The sequence below is a fragment of the Vicia villosa genome, linkage group LG1, assembly GCF_029867415.1.
Source record: "Vicia villosa cultivar HV-30 ecotype Madison, WI linkage group LG1, Vvil1.0, whole genome shotgun sequence".
NCBI lineage: Eukaryota > Viridiplantae > Streptophyta > Magnoliopsida > Fabales > Fabaceae > Vicia > Vicia villosa.
In genome coordinates, this window is record NC_081180.1 from 57,175,745 (window position 1) to 57,196,752 (window position 21,008).

The 21,008-nt window shown below is 34.1% G+C and overlaps 1 long non-coding RNA gene across 1 annotated transcript; it reads left to right on the top strand.

The window, feature by feature from the left end:
* Nucleotides 1–16,868: 16,868 nt before the first annotated feature.
* Nucleotides 16,869–17,955, top strand: LOC131606902 (uncharacterized). Its single transcript, XR_009285108.1, has 4 exons — nt 16,869–17,212; nt 17,304–17,430; nt 17,521–17,811; nt 17,893–17,955. It is a non-coding gene; the product is annotated as an uncharacterized LOC131606902 (long non-coding RNA).
* The last annotated feature ends 3,053 nt before the right edge of the window (nt 17,956–21,008 follow it).

Here is a 21,008-nt window from a genome sequence, read left to right on the forward strand (position 1 = left end):
TAAGTAAACATGATCAGAATCTAGATAAAGGTTCATTTTTGGAAGTTTTCTAATTAAAATTAAGGGTTAAATATGTTTTTAGTCCCTATAAATATGCGACCCTGCATTTTTAGTACCTATAATTTTTTTTTCAATGAATGATCCTTCTAAAATTTTTATGCATGCAATTTCAGTCCCTGCTGTTTTCTAAAATTTTAAAAACTGTTTAATTACCCTTTAATTTTTAAATTTTTTAATAATTTTTTTATATATGTTTAGAATACTGTAAAATATTTATTTACCAAGTTTTAGAATTTTTTAAAACGAGAAGAATTAAATATGAATTTTTCAAATTTCAAAAAATAATGATAAAAGTAATGAAAATCTCAACTTAGAAATTAAATTTTGAGTTTCCTTTTTTTTCTAGGAACTTTTTAAAACATTACGAATATGTCTGCAAAATAATCATTCTAAAATGCACATCGGTTTGACAGTAGAGACTGAAACTAAGTGCATAATAATTTTATAAGGACCATTCATTGAAGGAAAATTTCATAGGGACTAAAAATGCAGGGTCGCATATTTATAGGGACTAAAAACGTATTTAACCCTAAAATTAATAGATACATATTCTATAACACTTATAGGACAAAATTGTTTTGTTGCCAGAAATGAAGTCTTCCTCTAGAGAGGTTACGCATTAAAAGAGCTGTTGGGAATGATATAGAACTTGAAGAAATTCAAGTACTATAAAATACATATCTTTAGAATAGTAGTAGTACATGAAATAATTCTACAAAGGAGTTGTTGTTGGATCATTAGTTTGTGTAGCACGAGATCTTGAGAAGATCGTAAATGGTCTTGGTTTTAAGAAGTAGTTAGATGTCATAGAATCTTTTACAATGTCCATGTACACAAATCATATATTGATATAGGTTGTATAATCTAATTTAGATACCCATAGGATAAAAATGGGTCTTATAGAAGATATATATGGATGGTATATTTTTGAATACCTTTAAGATATGATTGATTGTAGAGAGTTTCACGCAAAAATCATAATATAAATTATGATGAAACTTTTACTTCAATAATCTTGATATGCTTTGACTACAAGTTTTAACTGATGGAGAGTAAGGTCACATTCCTAAATTTGGATGGCATCATATATGCATGTGGCACATATAGATAGTTTTGTAAATCCAAAGGATGCTAGAAAAGTATATCATATGTATAAATTCATTTATGGATTATAGCAAATTTCTTGGAGTTAAATTCTTTTATTAAGGAAGTTTTATGAAAACTGGGATTAATAACTATAAATTTTAATTCTTGTGCCAACAAGAAAGTTAATGAGACTAGTTTCATTAATCTAGTATAGCATGTAGGCAACCTACTAATAATCAAAACTAGTTACTTACACCATAAATGTCGTACAAGGTTAAAGAAATGGTTTTGATGAAACGTTAAGGTGATATTTCCTAAAAGGGTAGGAATTAAAATCTATAAGGATAGACTATTGATGCACTTCGACTTTAGCTTAGGTTCATATACCAATTAAGTGTTGAAAAACTAATATGCATGATCTCACATTATGATTATTACATGATTTACATGATGCTTTGTCTAATGGACAATATACCTCATGGATGGGAAAAAGGACACATAAAAATAATTTGTATGATTTGGTGATTAGATCATTCATGTAACCATGATATGTACTACACTATATGCATTTTCTATCGTTAGCATAAACAATAAGTTCTGAAACTGATTAAAGTCTTCATCACTATATCAGTATCAAGAGGGTTCATGAAAATCTTAAAAGGACCAAATGTTCTTTTCTTTAGAGGATCTGGGAATAAAAGTTTTAAATGTGTTATAATGATGTTATTCCAAAAATGATGAAGAATATATCCATATCACAGTATAAAATAAAGTTTATGTTTTGATGATAATTGTGTAAGTTGTAAAAGGCTTTAGACAATTATCATTTATAGTACAAAGATCAAATATATGATTTAGATCGATTTTTTAATATTAAGAAGAAAGTAATGTTTCTTATGTTGCATATCCCATTGATCTCATTTACAATAATAATGGGTTAATCTTTCAAGTATGGAAAACTAGACCTCAACAATGATTCATGTATGCATATTTGTCACTTCTATTTCTTTTCCATAGAAGATTGAAAGTCAAAGCTGAAAGAGATTTATAGTACCAACATAGGAAATAGTTCTTTAAACTCTAATAGAGTGTCTTTCTTAGATGATGCTAGATGCTCAGACTCAGTAAATATATGTTAAGTTAATGTCTAATTAGCTCTAACGCTAATGAGAGATTATTTAAGTAAGCCTTAATGACCGATTTATATTGATTGTTCGAGTATATATATATATATATATATATATATATATATATATATATATATATATATATATATATATATATATATATATATATATATATATATATATATATATATATATATATATATATATATATATATATATATATATATATATATATAGGGGACAACTCAAGTGAGAACACTTGGTTATTATGAGAAATGAGAACAATGAATCACGACCATTTAAATTTTGATTTGTTGATTTTAATGGACTGGATTGGTTTCTCTTTCTATGATCCTTAATATTTATTTTAAATCAAAATAGAAAGAGAAACCAATCCATTTCATTAAAATCAACAAATTAAAATTTAATGATCGTGATTCATTGTTCTCATTTCTCATAATAACCAAGTGTTCTCACTTGAATCGTCCCTATATATATATATATATATATATATATATATATATATATATATATATATATATATATATATATATATATATATAAATGACAGTTGATAATTAATTAGATTAAACATGATTTGATTAAATTTAAAGAGTTTAATTAAATATAATAATATTGGACTAAATTTGGAAAACTCCAAAATAAGAGTATTAAAGTTTCAGTGGCTATCTATAAATAAGTAAAAGAAGAAGCCTTTTTTACTTACTAATCCTAATTTTTATATTTTCGCAAATAATTGTTGGAAGTGTATTCCAGTTTGTACTCGCGTACACTATGTAGAGACCTTAGTATTTTTCACGTTCATGATCAAAGCTAAAACGCTCTTCAAGACGTATTTATAAAATCCTTATTTTTATATTTCATTTGTGATTAATTGTGTAATAAAGATTAGTTTATCATAACTTTTCCACTACGAAGATAATTTTTTTGAAACGCCCCATTTTAAATCCCTAACACCAGGGACGCCTTAGTTGTATAATAATGTGTATCCCCCTTCTCCCCATCCTTCATTCTTTTTGTATGTATGTATGTATGTATGTATGTATGTATGTATGTATGTATGTATGTATGTATGTATGTATGTATGTATGTATGTATGTATGTATGTATGTATGTATGTATGTATGTATGTATGTATGTATGTATGTATGTATGTATATATATATAATATCCTGCCTGATTATCGCCACATCATAGCCATTTAATGACCATGTTGTTGATCTATGTGCTTGCATGTACAACTAGATGCAACAATTATATGATCATGATGGTTGTGATGATGACAAAAACTCAAATTTAATGGTATTATATGAAGTCTTCATGTGTCAAGAAATTTCAATTATCAACATGTTATCTATAAGATCAAGATGTTCTTTTTGAGATAAAATATCAAGTCATGACAACACCTAAGGTAAAACGACATTCAGGCAAGTCTTTGATGATCTCTAGTCTAGCATCCATTGATGATGACATCTATAAAAGAGTCTATATCAAGCCACATTAACTAGAAGATTCAAGTTCCAGAGGAAGTACGAGATCAATGTTGAATCCAACAAGGGAAATTTAAGCTTCAAGGATGGAAAGAGAGCAAGAGTGAAAGCTCGCCTAGTCTTGCGCTTTGAGCGCGTTAGAGTGTTCATTTTGATGTAAAGTTATAAGAGTAATTTTCTAGATCCTAAGGAAAATCACACATAAAATTTAAATAATTATGTAGCCTCTATAATTCAATAAAAGACATCAAAATGTTTTATACATGTACCTAAGTGATTACTGACTTTCTTAAGCAAACAGAAGTGATTTTTCTACTAGTTGATAAATTATCACATTAGGGTTAATCCATGAATTCATTTGTTACGTCTCCAAATCAATTAATGAAGTATTTAATTGATTAGTGATGACATAATACAAAAACATTCCTTATTTAGCTTATGTACTCAATTAACACTTAGGGTTAATCAATTGAATCATTAAAAAAGCTCGTGGATCTTTTCCTTTTTGAGTCAATTATTTTCCTATAATTAGATAGCTTTTCCTCAATTTATTTTAAACTAGAAATTAAATTAAAAATAATTTCTTTTCACTTTCTACTCTTTTCTTCTTCATTTTCTATTTCCTCACCGAAGTTTCTTTAGTGCCAGAGTGAAAAATATCAATGAGATTTTTTGCACTGGTGATATGCTTATATTGTATTTTGCTCAAGAGGGTGTTTTATCTTGTGTAATATCTTTAAGAGAAGTTGTTGTTTGGTTCTTGATATTAACCAATTAAAATCTCTATTTGGTTCTTGAGATCATCTGGTTAAAATTTGTGTTTGGTTTGAAGATTAGTCTGTTAAAATATCTTGTTTGATTTGGAGATTAACCTTTTAAAAGCTATTGTTTGGTTTGAACATTACCCTTTTAAAGTATATTGTTTTGTTTGGAGAATATCTTGTTAAAGTATCTAGTTTGGTTCGTGAGGTTAGCCAACTAAAATCTCTATTTGCCTGTAAGATGGTTCATGGGCATAACCTGTGAAAAGTTCCAATGTTGACAAGAGTATGTCAAGTGGTTAGGTTGAACCTGTATAAACTTATGGTGCATGTTCTCTTTCCTTTATCTCTATTTTTTGTTGCATTATATTATTTACATCTTATTTCTTTCTCTCCATCTTTTCCTCATTCTTTCTTTCTCTTGATTCATAACTTATTCTCTGCTTGTTTTATAAAATTGACTTAAATTTTTGTATAAACATATTATTTTTGTATAATTGCAAATCAATTTTTAACCAACACAATTCACCTCCCCCTCTTGTGTTTGGATTCACTTAATAAATATATTTTTCTTTACTTGAGCCTAATAATCGTTGTCATTTTGATGCCTTGGCTATGATTGTCTAGGCATGTAACTTCTCTTAATGGAATTGTATCAGCATGATTGAACTAATCTATGGGCTAATTGTCTCCTTTGTCTCTATGTGGCATGCTTCTTTGATCTTGTTTGAGGTCTCATGGAGCCTGACCATCCATGTTGGGGTGCCCTCTAGGATGTTGGCAAGACTTCAATTGGATAGATACTTAACTCAAAGTTTAATGACTTTATATGAAAATAGACATATCGATACATAGTCCTATAGGAACTAGGCATATATGGTCGAAGAGCATTTTAATGGTCAATCTGGGCATATCAATACATAATGTGGTTATATGTGTTGTGTAGGTTAAAATATTTGTTAGGTTTTGATGATTATAATTAAACAAGGCAAAGTAATCATAAGCATCATCAGGTTAGAAGCTATCAAAAAGCAAAGTTGACCGAGTTCCAATACTTATGGAAAAACAAGACGAATCAATTTCAAAGATCAACATCAAAAGGAACCAAAAAATGTGAAAGCTCTCCTGGTTTTACGATTAAACTTTTTAGTATTTTTTATCACTTATATGTAAAACAAGAAAGAGTAAGTCTTGAATTACTAAAATGTGTTTTCTTTTTTCATCTATTTCTCATTTCTTCTAAAACCCAACCTTGGCAACTCTACTTGATGTCTAATTGATTCGAGCTTTCTACTAATTGATTAAGGGTCAAGTGCGCCTCCTAATCGATTAGGATGCAAATTAATCGATTAAGGGGAGAACTTGTTTTAGGGTTTCCTTTTATAACTAAATCTAATTGATTAGCTAGTCTTTTCTAATCGATTAGAGAGTTGTCAGTCCCATGGATTATTTCCTTTTGGGCTACATTATTTCCTATATAAAGAAGCGTTGTTCTCACTTCTCAAGCACAAATTTTTCGAACTACCTACTCTCTTATCTCACTCATGTCCTTTTAATTGAGGGAGTAAAAAGCTTATCTTGAGAGTTATGTATTTATGCTATTGTGTTTGATTGGTTTATTCGAGAGTTTAGTTCGTTTATGTATTCGTAAATGAATTGGAGGTTGCAAGTTTTCTCTGTAAAAAAATTGGTGTAAGAAAGGTTGTTGGGTTGAACCTGTGTAAAAGGTTAAGTTGTTTATAGTATAAATCTCAAGATGAAACTCATAGGGACTCGAGTAGGCCGAATGGTTTAAGGCTGAACCAGTATAAAATCTAGTTTGATCTATCTAACTCTTTCTTTTTAATTTATGTATTTTAATTTTCTACACCTACTTCTTTACTCTTACCTTTTTCTTAACACACAATTAACTTTTTTTTTTTACATAACACATAATTAACTTAAAATCAACAATCCGCAAATATCACAATTCATCGTCCTCTTGTGTTTGAAGTCGCTTGTTTAACACATTATTCCTCAAGCGTGAGGCCTGAATGGGCAAAGTGATTTAAGTAAGAGATCATGACAGTAAAATACTGAACTTACAATCAGAAGGAGTCAACTCGACCTTCCAATATCGATTAGACCTCGTCATAAGGGGTCGCTATTTATTTTTTATCCCCGTGCTCAACAGATCATGATCGAGTCCAGTAAGAGATCTTCGACCCTCTTTTGAGTATTCTTAAAGGTCTTAGAAATTTAAATTTTAAAACTTGTACTTGCAAAAAGCACGCCATTATAAATTATGTGGTATAGAACTAGAGAAATCCTTAATTGTATGATAATACATATATTCTACTTAATTATTGTCGTATTACGACCATTTAATTACCATGTTCTTTTATTTTGAGCCTAATAATAATTGTTATTAGACTTCCTGACTGTGGTTGTATGGATGTCTATGGGCTAAATGTCTTCTTTGTCACCTTGTGGCGAGATCCTCTAGCTTTTTTTAAGGTCGCATAGAGGCCTTCCATCTATTGTGAGGTGCCTTTTAGAACATTCGCGACACCCTACTTAAATAGATATTTCACTCAAGATTTAGTGACTTTATCCAAGATGGACATATTAATACATAGTCTCCCAAGAACGAGGCGTGTAGAGGCGAAGTTCTTTTTAGTGGCCACTCTAGCCATACCAACACACAATCCATCAAACACAAGGCCCGAAAGAACCTATGAAGCACGGGTACACCGTTGTAGGAAACATATCGATACCAGGTAGGTATTCGGTATTGGTACACGTATGGTACATGTATGGTACGTACGAAGTCCCCACACCTTCATTTTTTTCATGCTTGGTACGCGAGCCTAGAAAAAATGATTTTTTTTTATTGATTAGATTATTTTTGGATTTTTCAGTGGGTTAATTTTAAGTTTTTTAATTTATTCATTAAAGGAGAAGTAGAAAAGTCAATATGATATAGTCTTTCACTCTTGACTGTTTGTGTTGCTATACAACTCTTAGGTATTAGTCTTTAACTCCAAGAACTATTAACACTTTTCAAGTGTGATATTTTTATGTTATTAAGATGATCTTCACTCTTTTTTATAAAATTTCTTTTTAATTTTGATGTTTTGTTGTCATTTAAACAATATAATACATTTCTTGTTTTTTAATAATAATTATTTTATGTTATTTTTAGGCAAAATACTCTTTTTTCGTCCTTTATCTATATCTCAAAATCTATTTTGGTCCCTTAACATTTAAAAAGACTAAATTGATCTCTTATTTCTTTAAACTGTGTTATTTACGTCATTTCTATCTATTTATCATTAACATTGTTTATTTTTGCATGCATGTCAGTTGGCATTTAGCTATCATCTTCTTGATTTTTTAAAATAAAAAAAATCCAAAATTTCCAAACCCACAAAAATCACAAAGACTCACATTCATTAACACATTCATGAGATTCATGAACCCAAAAAAAATCCAGAAACATGATTAAATTCAAAAACATCCATCATGCCATCAACACATTCATTGTCCCAAAAACATGATTCTTTTGTCAACAACAACATGAAAACCACATCATCTTCTATATCAACTAAAACTGAAATCAACAACAATTGAACTGAAATCAACAATAACAACAGAACTCAAAACTAAAATCGAAATCAACAACAAAAACTGAAATCAAAATTAACAACAATAATTGAAACCAAAACTGTCTTATACATACTGATCTCCCAACATACTTGGCATCCAGCATGTCCTTGTCAATTGAATCTAACAAATCTGTCAGATTTGTGGTCTCCACCATTGGGGTGATCTGAAACGCACAATCATTTCTCAATACAAAGCTAGTAAGAAACATTTACATTCCGCAGTTATTTGGTTCGAGTTGTGATTTTTTTGTTGGGCAAAGAAGCAACATGACTTCAACCGATCTGGGTTATGGAGAAGGCAGTTGAAGATAAATTCGACGATGTTTTGGTTTGTGGCATTGACGATGACGGTTCTGAGATAGTATATGTTAAGCTTCTCAATTTTTTATTCGGGATTTTTATTATGGGTTTTTATTCTTGGCTAAGAAAATTTATAATGTAGTGGTTGAGTGTGGGATTTTTTTTGACCAAAACAAAATTAACTTCTTTCATTCAATAAAATGGGTTCAATACAAGGAGGTATACAATTAACGTAACTACGTCGAGACCAGGAATTGGCCGCCTTTGCTAGACAATGAGCAACCATATTCGCTTGACGCTTAACAAACTTTACCTCAAAGTTTGGAAAATTATGTAATAAAAGCTTAATAGAACAAATAATGAAATTAAATTCGGATCCTCCGATAACATTGGAATTTATAGCCTGCACCACTCGTTGCGAATCACTCTCAAAGACGACATGATCAAGATTATACGATAAGGAACCATGGATAGCTTCTTTCATTGCCAACGCTTCTGCCTCATCAACAGATAAGTAACCATTATCCCAAGCAACACCGGCCTGAATAAAGTTCCCCACATTATCTCGAACACACCACCCTCTATTTGTGGTTCGGTAACTACTATTGAACCCCGCATCAACATTGCACTTAAGCCATCCCAAAGGTGGGGGCATCCAACTATACAAAGCCTGGGGGGCAGCCGCACTATCCGAATTATCTTGTGCCATATACCATTCCTGCCACCTGTGGAAAGCTAACCAACCAAGTCTCGGCGCCTCCTCCTTCTCATTATTCCAAATGAAATTATTTCTATTATGCCATAAGGTCTCAATCATAACCGCAATACGACCTGACACCTTCCTATCCACCTCGCTACACATATTCAAAAGAAGTAATTTAATATCATTAAAACTAGTGAGGAAGGGGGCAATAATATCGAGCAAACCTGCTGTCCTCCAACAAGTAATAGTTTCCGGACATCCAAAGAAGACGTGCCATTCATCCTCTTCATCCACCTCACAGAACGGGCAAATAGAAGGGCACGGAACATGGTGTTGGACAAGACGAACCCGGGAAGGCAAACATCCTGAGCAAATCTGCCAAATAAGATGTTTCACACGGGGTGGAGCAAGCATAGACCACAAACCTTGCCAATCAACCTTGTGACGCTCCGGGAAATAATACTTCTTCTTACTCTTCCACACGCGATAACCTGACCGAACACTATATTGACCATCCTGCTCTTCTTTCCAAACCAATCTATCTTCCAAAACGTCTTCCATAAGCGGAACCATCAGGATTTCCTCCGCCCCTACAGAATCAAAAAGATCACGGATCACTCGCATATTCCATTGTTTAACGGTAGGAAGTAGCAAGTCTTTAACAACCAAATTATAGGTACCTTGTTGTTGCAGCCCTTGCATACAACCTGAGATTGCGACTAAAGAAAACCTCTGATTTATTCAAATTGATATCCTGTCCGGTTGCTTTAGCATAAGTGTTAAGAACCTCCATAAGATTTGTTACCTCTGCTATATTGGCCCTGCAAAACAAAAAACAGTCGTCAGCAAAAAGCAGGTGCGACACACTAGGTGCCCCTCTGCATATTTGAATTCCATGAATATCTCCCCGAGCAACGGTCCCCTTGATGAGGGTAGAAAGTCCTTCAGAGATAAGGATAAAAAGATAAGACGACAGTGGGTCGCCTTGTCGGAGTCCTCTTCCAGGCACAATAGGTCCTACTGTGTCCGAGTTGACCAGTACAGAATAGTGGACCGAAGTAACACACATCATAATCCAATGTATCCATCTCGGATCAAAACCCATCTTCAACATCACATTTCTAAGAAAACCCCAGTCCACCCCATCATAAGCTTTACTTATATCTATCTTAAGGGCCATATGAGCTCTCCTTCCTTTCGTCTTTCTTTTAAGAGAGTGGATAATTTCGGTCGCAATCATGGCATTATGCAAAATAGAGCGGACCTCCACAAAAGCGGATTGCTCCTCCGAAACACACTTATCAAGGAGAGGCTTCATTCTATTAGACAGCGCTTTAGAAACCACTTTGTAAATAACGTTACACAGCGAAATGGGGCGATAATCTTGCATTCTACTTGGCTGCCCACACTTCGGAATCAAACAAATATTCGTGTCATTGATAGCATCTGGAAAGTAACCTCGTTCTAACCACTCCGAAGCTGCCTTGAAAATATCATCACCACAAACCTCCCAAAAGTGTTGGTAAAAATCCAGATTAAAACCATCAGGTCCCAGAGATTTATCCGGATGCATGTCCATAATAGCCATATATAACTCAGCCCTGGAGATGGGAGAAATCAACTTGCTATTATCCTCTGCCGAGACCCTCTGCGAAATACCATGCAAAACCGGATCATACTCACTGCTGGGGCTGCACGTGAATATATCCTCAAATTACTTCTTGGCAGTCTCACCTAGTCCCTGCTGGTCCGTAACAGTGCTACCTTCATCATTAGTCAATCTAGTAATTTTCCTAACATTCTTCCGCACAGTCGCCGAGAGATGAAAGAATCTCGTATTCATGTCGCCATCTTTTAACCAATGCATCTTCGCTCTCTGTCTCCAATATAAATCTTCACTTATTAAAGCTTTATTATACTCACGGAACGCCTCCAAGTACCGATCCGCGGAATAAGTGTCTTTGCCTCCTCTAAACCTATCCATAGTAGTAATATGCCTATCCAACTCACCCTTTCTGCTGCGCCTGTTGTGCCTACTCCATGTCTCAAAGTTTTCAGCACACGAAGCCAATCTTCTGTCTACTGCAGCATGCTCGTCAAAGTTCCAGCCGTTGCAAACTACTTCTTTGATATCATCTTCTTTCAACCAATTATTCTCAAACCGAAAATGATATTTGCCTCTAGGATTACAAGCCGCATCACATGATAATAAAATTGGGGTGTGGTCGAAATGCGATGCTAAGAGATTTGAAAGTTTAGCATTAGGAAATACCGAAGACCACTCGGAGTTAGCAAGAGCGCGGTCTAATCTTTCCTCAATCATATGATCTGTTCCCCTACTCTTCACCCACGTAAACTGATAACCTTCAAGAGCAATGTCAGATAAGTCACAATCACTCACCACTTGACGGAAACCCAAGCACAACCAATTAGGATGTGGATGTCTGCCCTTTTTATCTTGCTGAGATAGGAGGTCATTAAAATCCCCAATGATACACCACGGTAAATTCGACATGTCCCGAATCTCCCTAAGCATATCCCACGCAAGTCGCCTTCTACTTCGTTCCGGAAACCCATAGTAACAGGTAAGTCTCCAAGCTCCCTTATCTACATCATTCACCATTAAGTTCACATAATTTCTAGTGTAGTTTAAAACACTGCAGCTATCTGTTTTCCTCCACAAGACAGCAATGCCGCCACTACGTCCCATCACATCAACCGCTAAACACGCCTCGAACTTCAACATAACCCGAATAGTCTCTAGCTTACGAGTATTAGTCAGAGTCTCCGCTAGAAAAATAATATCGGGTTGTTGTTGTTGAGCCAATTTCTTAAGATTAGGAATTGCACTCGGGCTGCTCAAACCCCGACAATTCCAACTAAGGATTTTCATGAGTCCCGGCAGTCCTGGCTGCCAGGACGTGCCGTTAAAAAAGGCTGAACACATGTTTTCTCCTCCTCCGTACTTTCTTCAAAAACATCACCCGACTCCCGTCTTCGTTTCTTATCCCCCTGTTCCTCCTTGGTATGTTGTTTTTCCAAAGCAGTATATGTAGCATTATCACGTTCCGGTTGTGAGTGTAACAAAGGCTGGCTAAGAGAGACTTTAGGTTTGGATAGGCTGTTTGGTTGCTTTTGTTTTGAATGAGACAGTTTAGTGTTCATAGTTTTGGTTTTGAACAGAACCGGTTTTGGGTGTAGGGGAGTATGAAGGTTAGATATATTTTTTGTGGGAGTAGATTTGGTAATGGTAGGAATAGCATTAAAAGTGATATTTGAATTAACAGGGTTGGGAGAATTAACGCGAGGCTCTTCATGCAACAACAACAATTGTTGCATGGGATTATCGAGTGTGCTATTGGGTTTGCTGGGCTCCACCCCTTTGTCATTAATATTAGGAAAGGAAAAAGGTAATGGCTTTGACTGGTATTGGTTGGAAAGTTGGGCATTGAATGAATTTTTAATACTGTGGGCCGAAAATCTCTGGTCATTATTGGATGTAGGATGGCTAAGGCTGAGAACGTGTGTGATTTGATCATTATTGGATGTGACAGTGCGGTCAACAGTCTTTAACAGCCCGTGATTCACATTAAATGCTCCTTTATTCCCCACTAAAGCCACCTGATCGTGATTATCATTAGTCTTTAATGTAGAATATTCTGCCACCTCACTCCTATTGAAACTCCCACTCTCCCTCTCCATCGTTTGACTGTCACGCGCCTCCACTTCCACAGAATTTTGACTCCACCTTCCTGCGTACTCCTCTCTATTGCTACCTTCCTCCTTCAACCATTTGGACCCTACTCCACCGCCCCCAGCCCTCCTTGTTTCAGCCTTAATTTCGTTGGACCACCCTCTTCTCCCGTCATCTTCCTCCATGGCAAATCGCACCTCACATCTATGCTCAGAATGACCCAAGATACCACAGACAAAGCAAAACAAAGTCAGCTTTTCATATTTGAAGTTCACCATGCACCACTCCCCGCCTTTATTCTTAACTCTCGTATTTTGTTTCAAGGGTTTCCGGACATCAATTCTAACTCTCAGCCGCATGTATTGTCGCCAGAAGCTCGTATTGTTGTTTTTGTCATACTCCACAAACACACCTATGAAGTTTGCCAATGTCTTCCCCACCTTTTCCATCATGAGACCAGTCGGAAGATTATGTACTTGGATCCAAAAATCAACATGGAATAGTGGGATATTTTCGATTTGCACCCCTAATCCCACCTTCTCCAATATCAACAGTTGACTATCAAAGGTCCATGGACACCCTTTCAAGGCAGCTTCCATATCAAGACTGTGAGAAAATTGAAACAGGAACCGTCCTTCACCCGTAGCTTCCTTTATCGTAACTCCTTTAACTGGCCGCCACATATCGGCCACTCTCGCCTTCATAGATCGAACATGAATTGGACGATCCGTGAGAAAACGTCCCACCAAACACCAGCGGAGATCCGCCAATGCTTCTTCCTCCTCACCTAACTCGAAACAAAAACCCTCCTCACCTTCCTCCTCATGCAAAGACAGATTTTCTATACTAGGGCCAGCCATAGTACTAATAACAACGGACAATAGAACCTTGTGCCAGGAAAGGACAAAACCAATGACTATCGGAAAATCAAATCGGAGCTTCTCAAAAGAGAAGAAAAATCAAAACCCTAGCAGAGCCTAGGGATGAAACACGACTACTTTTCGGTTGAGTGTGGGATTAAACCTACAATTGTTAGTAACATAGACCGTTACTCATATTACTTTGTTGAATTAATTTTTAAAAGGGGAAATTGCGATGGAGTTGTTGTTTATGGTTACGACAAAGCGTAGGGATGCTTTTGTGTTGTTTGTTGAAATAAAAGCAAAATTATATCAGAGTCAAAATCAACAGCACAAGTTATGCTATGATTATACACTAATAATACATTAGCACATTTAATTAAAAATAAATAAATAGTAAGTGATTTTTTTTTTTGAGTTGGGGCGATTGAATTTTATGGGTTTGGATAAAGGAATGTATTGAAGTGGATGGAAATGAATGATAAATCATGAACATTAAATTTTTTGGGTTTGAGTGATTTTTTTTTTGTTATTTTGAAATAAATATAATATTTTATACACATCAGCACAACACATATCTCAATTGGACCTTAATTTTGACACACTGTATCAACTTGACCTTGATTTTAACTTTGACTAACAGATTTAACAGAAATAATTAATGTGATTCTTTTTAAGGAAATAAAAGATTAAATCGGACATTTTTTTAATTTAAGGAGACCAAATAAAATCTCGAGATAAAGTTAAGAGACTAATAAAAATATTTTTTTACCATATTTCTATAATAATATTTAAAAATATTATATTAACATAGTCACACTCGGTGCAACATGGATAACAACAAAGTGAGTTAATTAAGATATCCTTACAATACAACATGATATCAATAAATTTTAGAAAACATTTGTAATGATAACTATGAGTTATCAATAACACTTTTAGAAAATATTTGTAATAATAACTATGAGTTAAGCTTTTCTTCATCAATTCAACAATATTTTTTATATTTGATTATTGTACTTGTCGGTTATGGTAAATGAAAAGTGGAGAATAGTGAGAGCATCTACATCACATAACATTAATTAAATTGTACGATAAAATAACAGTTATTTTTGTTAACGTAACAATTATTGTGGATTATTATAGAAAAGTAGCAATAATTTTCACATCAATGGGAACATTGGTTCGCGACGAGCTGTATATTATACAGCTGATACTAAGGAACCTAACACTATTACTTATGATCTTTGCTGATATCTTTAATTTTCCTTCTTCTAACTTGAGGGACCTGTTGTTTAAGGCAATACAATTAATTCATAATTATTTGATGAGCTATATAGGTACTGTGGACAGCTAGAGAGGTTGATTGATCACCAACGGATCAAATTAGAACCTACATCCAACGTGGGACCTACTCATTGGTCCAAGTCAGCATCAGAAACAACTTGGGGTTACTATATTTGCTGCAATTAGCTACTTCTCATTATTGAAAAAATATGATAACCAAAAAACATTTTATTTAGGTGTAATATTTGGCATTTTATAAATGTTAGTTTTGTAAATGTTAGTTTTGTGTTATAAATGATTTGTTTGTGTTATAATTTTTTTTTAGGTGTAATATTTGACATTTTATTTTTTTTAGGTGAATTAGTATTTTTTAAACAACATTTTAAAAGAAGGTTACTATATAGTTATTAAAAAATAATATATTATTTTGTTTTAAAAATGTTTATTATAGTGTGAAGTATATTATTTTGTTTTAAAAAATAATATATATAATAATATTTTGTTTATAGTTGATATAAGTAAATGTTTAATTATTTACTTATAGTTGGTAAGTGTTTAATTATTTACTTATAGTTGATATAAGTAAATATTTAATTATTGTTACTAAAAAAGAGAATGATTGGATATATGTGCAGTATGGAATATTATTTGTATTATCGTAGTTGGATGTACGATAGAGTGAAACCAGGAAGACGTGCACTTAAATCCAATTTTATAGAAGGAGTTAACGGGTTTATCACGTGGGCGTTTGCTCAAGAATGTTGTCGAAGCGAAGGAGGAGTTAGGTGTCCCTGTCTTAAATGTGAATGTAGACCTATAATTAGTGACCCAGATGAAGTGGTCAGGCATTTGTATAGAAGGGGTTTCATGGAAAATTATTGGGTTTGGACGTATAATGGTGAAAAATTGCCGAGTAACGTACCAGACACTAGCAGTACGCATGCTTCAAGTAGTCGCCCGTCAATGGAATATGAGGAAAGACCGCCTATTGAATATGAGGAAAACTTTAATCAGATCGGTGACATGGTTGAGGATGCTTTTGGTGTGAATGTGACCTATGATCAACCTGAAGATTGTGATGGGGAAGAGATGCCGAACGAAGAAGCGCAGAGATTTTATCAATTGTTGAATGAGATGAATACACCGTTGTTTGACGATTCGTCTGACTCCAAGTTATCAATGTGTGTGAGATTATTGGCCGCCAAGTCAAATTGGAATGTTCCTGATCAGTGTTTGGAATTCTTTGTAAAAATGATGTTGGACTCAACTGGAATGAAAGACAACTTACCTACAACATTTTATGAAGCAAAGAAGTTGGTGTCGAAGTTGGGCTTAAGAGTAAGAAAGATTGATTGTTGCATTAATGGTTGTATGTTGTTTTATGACAATGAGTTTGGTACTCAAGATGGATTGTTGGAGGAATGCAAATTTTGTATGAGTCCAAGATATAAAGTTCGCAATAGAGCCATTAACACTAATCAAGACCGTGTAGCAGAAAAGTCCATGTTTTATCTTCCGATAATTCCAAGGTTAAAAAGAATGTTTGCTTCAATGCACAGTGCAAGTCAGATGACATGGCATCATACAAACAAAACAAGTCCAGACACTATGCGGCATCCATCTGATGGCGAGGCATGGAAACACTTTGATCGAATACATCCTGATTTTGCCGCAGAACCTAGAAATGTCAGGCTTGGATTATGCTCAGATGGTTTTGCTCCTTATGTTCAAGCGTCGGGAAGTGCGTATTCTTGTTGGCCAGTTATTGTAACCCCTTACAACCTTCCTTCCAGCAGACACAGATGCCCCCATCCTTCCAGGAGCCACAGATGCCCCCATCCTTCCAGCAGACACATGTGCCCCCATCCTTCCAGCAGACACATGTGCCCCCATCCTTCTGGCAGACCGGAGGATCTAGTTTTCCACCTCCCACACAGACTGGTCCCTCATCTTTCCAGCAGACTGGAGGATCTAGTTTTCCACCTCCCACACAGACTGGTCCCACCCCACATCCCCCACATGTGCCCCCACAGGATGATGATTAGGCGGAGGATGAGACTACGGAGGATGAGACTGCGGATGATCAGTTGGATGGGAGTGATCTTCGAGGGGATGATGATCCGAGTCAGATTCATATCATTGATGGGAGATTTTTTATTAGGCCCGAAGGAAGCTCGTAAGTTTCTTATTTATCAATTTTTATTTAAGTATACATTTCCATTTTTTATAACTTTATAATTAATGTTAATTCAATTAATATTGTTTAGATTCACGCCGAGTCGGACTGCTGCCAAAGTTATAAGTTATATAATTCAGCAGAATTATAAAAAGCTTATAAAGACTTTTAAAGATGTTAAGGGCGATGATAGAGATCATTGGTTTGCGAAATTTCAGGTATACTTAATTTATTGTTTAAGTTATTGTTATTTAAATAATTTTTTCACTAGAATTATCTAACTTTTATTTTATCTACTTTTAATGCAGGAAAAATGTGTGTGGGAACCAATGAAAGAGAGACAGATTAAAAAAAATTATTATGGCAGAACTGCAAGACGACTTTCTGACATGCTACGACGTGTTAGAAAGCGTTGGGAACTTCATGGCATCCGTCCTAGTTGGATAGGAGAAGAAATCTTTCGGGAACTTCTTAAATATTGGGAGAGTGATGAGTTTGCGGCCAAATCTGAAAATGCAAAGAAGATGAGAGCATCTGAAAAGGGTGGTTGCCTTAATGCTGTTGGAAGTATAAGCACTGCTGAGCATGTTCGTCGCATGGTAATTATTATTACCACTTATCAAAGTTATAATTTCAATTAATAATTGATATTATTAATTATAGTTTATTTTGTTATTTAGACTAAGGAATTAAATAGACCTCCACTTATGACCGAGCTGGTTGCGAGGACTCGGAAAAAGAAAATAGGAGCTTTTGTTGACAGTCGTACACAAAAAGCTATGGTAAGTTATTTAAGCTATCGGTATTATTTTTTTAAGCTATCTGTATTATTTGGTTAAGCTATCGGTATTATATTTGGTTAAGTTATCGGTATTATTTGGTTAAGTTGGGTATTATATTTGGTTAAGTTATCGGTATTATATTTGGTTAAGCTATCGGTATTATTTGGTTAAGTTGAGTATTATATTTGGTTAAGCTATCCGTATTATATTTGGTTAAGCTATCGGTATTATTTGGTTAAAGTTGGGTATTATATTTGGTTAAGCTATCCGTATTATATTTGGTTAAGCTATCGGTATTATTTGGTTAAGTTGAGTATTATATTTGGTTAAGCTATCCGTATTATATTTGGTTAAGCTATCGGTATTATTTGGTTAAAGTTGAGTATTATATTTGGTTAAGCTATCCGTATTATATTTGGTTAAGCTATCGGTATTATTTGGTTAAAGTTGGGTATTATATTTGGTTAAGCTATCCGTATTATATTTGGTTAAGCTATCGGTATTTCTTTAAGCGATGAATTGTGATGTATTTGGTGGTGATTGTGAAGTGCCGATAAAGTGTTGATATATATGAATCAAATTGGTGATCAAAGTTAGAATGTATGTGTTATAATGTATGAGTTAAATCGGGATTATTATTCTGATTTATTAATTAATTCCGACAGGTAGAATGTATGTGTTATAATGTATGAATTAAATCGGTATTATTCTTCTGATTTATTAATTAATTATGACAGGTAGAATGTATGTGTTATAATTTTTATGTGGCATGTGACATGTTGTGGCGTGAAAATCATGTGGCAACTAAATTTGTGGCGTGAAATTCATGTGGCAACTAAATTATATTTAACTTTTTTTTGTATGTGTAGGATGATTATCAGGCATTGCTTGTACAATTTCTGACTGCTAATCCTAAGTATACTCCAAGACCGGGAGAGCCGCTTCATCCAGATGTAGATTTTTATCTTTGGAGTAAAGTCATTGGCGGCAAGGGGCCTAACGGGTGTTTTTTTGGTGGTGGAAATTTGGCAGGCACCTTGAGATCTGATGATAGAACTCTATATCAAAGAGTTCTCGACGGGGAAGGAGGTTCACGTCCTGTAACTTTAACAGATGAACAAAGAGACACTGTAAGACAATTGGCGATAAATGAGATGAGGCGTGAGGCGGCGGAACGTGAAGCGGCACTGAAAGCCCAAATGGAGGCCCAAATGGAGGCCTAAATGAGGGCAATGCGGAGTGAGCATCAGCGGGAAATGGAGGTCATGGCGAAAAGACAATCGGATATGGAGGCACAAATGCGACAATTTATGCAATCCTTTGGTGGAAACCAAAATATGGGGAGTTCTGCGCCGACTGATCAGGAAAATCTAAATGAGGATGAGTTTCCCGACCCGGATTGATTGTTGATTTAGTTTAGTTTTTATTTTGTTGTTATAACTTTTAATTTTGAATTTGTGTAAACTATTAATTAAATTATAATTACATTATTTAGTAATATTAGATTTATAATTTTACTTTCTTAATTTTAATATTAGATTTATATTTAGTTTATTGAATTAATTTATAAATTTTAATATATTTAGTTTATTAATTTAATTTTATATATATATATATATATATATATATATATATATATTTTTATATTTATATATATATATATATATATATATATATATATATATATATATATATAAATATTTGGTTTTTTGAAAAAAAAAAATATTAGTGACGTGATTTCCATGTCACTAAGTAGTGACATGAAAATCACGTCGCAACACTAGACATTAAATGCACATTTCAGTTGACTCCTAGGCAAATTTAGTGACGTGATTGCCATGTCACTACTTAGTGACATGGAAATCACGTCGCAACTAAAGTTACTTTTCTGACCCAAACGCTGCTATGCCTGCTCTGACTGAAAATGCATTAATCTCTGACCCAAATTTTGCGACGTGATTTACACTTCACTAAGTAGTGAAGTGAAAATCACGTCACTAAAAGTTGCCACCTTGCCTCCTGCGACGTGAATTTTCACTTCGCAAATATTAGTTTGTGATGTGATTTTTTGATTAGTGGCGTGATATTCACGTCACTACTGAGGCTTTTTTTTTGTAGTGAGAAGAGTCATTAGTGGATCATTTTATTTTTTTTCTTCATTTTATTGTATAATCTATTGTTTCACTATCAAAGTACTCAACCCTAGAAATGTGCACTCAATACATATAATATATACACTATCTTCTTTTTTTTTTTAATTCCCTTTGTCTCCTCCATTCATCATCTCCCTTGTTCACAACATCATCACAACAACCACTCTCCTTTGTTCATTGTACTTATGGTAATTACTTTTCAAATTCACTTTACTTTTATTAGTAATATGTTTTTCATTCAACTGATAAATTAGTGATTATGTTTTCTGATGAGTGTGAATGAACCTCATACCCATGAATTTGCCACACTCACACATAATTAACCACTTGCGCTAGACAACAGCGGTATTAAGGTAGTAAATTAGCGGAAGAGTTTTCTTAGAATAAATGGAGATAAATACTAAATAGGCTTGTTGTTGTTTTGTTGCTTCTGTATTGTGGAACTACACCATATTTGTACAAGGGCATGCATTATAGCAACAAGTTTTGTTGAATATTTTTTTTTTTATAGAATAATAGCAACAACAAGTGTTTTTGTATTTTTTTGTTATGGATGCAAGATGTCTTTTTATTTTTAAAAAAAGAAAGATGCAAAATATACGGGTTTTTTTAAAAGGAAAAAACAATGAAATACTAGTGTAATATTTTTGATCGAAAAGTATAGAAAATTTCTTAAGATTATTCAATCACCGTGGATCTCCGTGGGGATCTGTGGGGATGAGCATGTAGAAAAATATTCCCCCGTGGCGGGGATTGCGGATGGGGAAGGGAAAAAATTGGTGGCGGGGCAGGGAGCGGAGAAACATCCTCCGAATATTTTCTGCCCCGTTAACATCCATATGTATGCGACAAATATTAGAG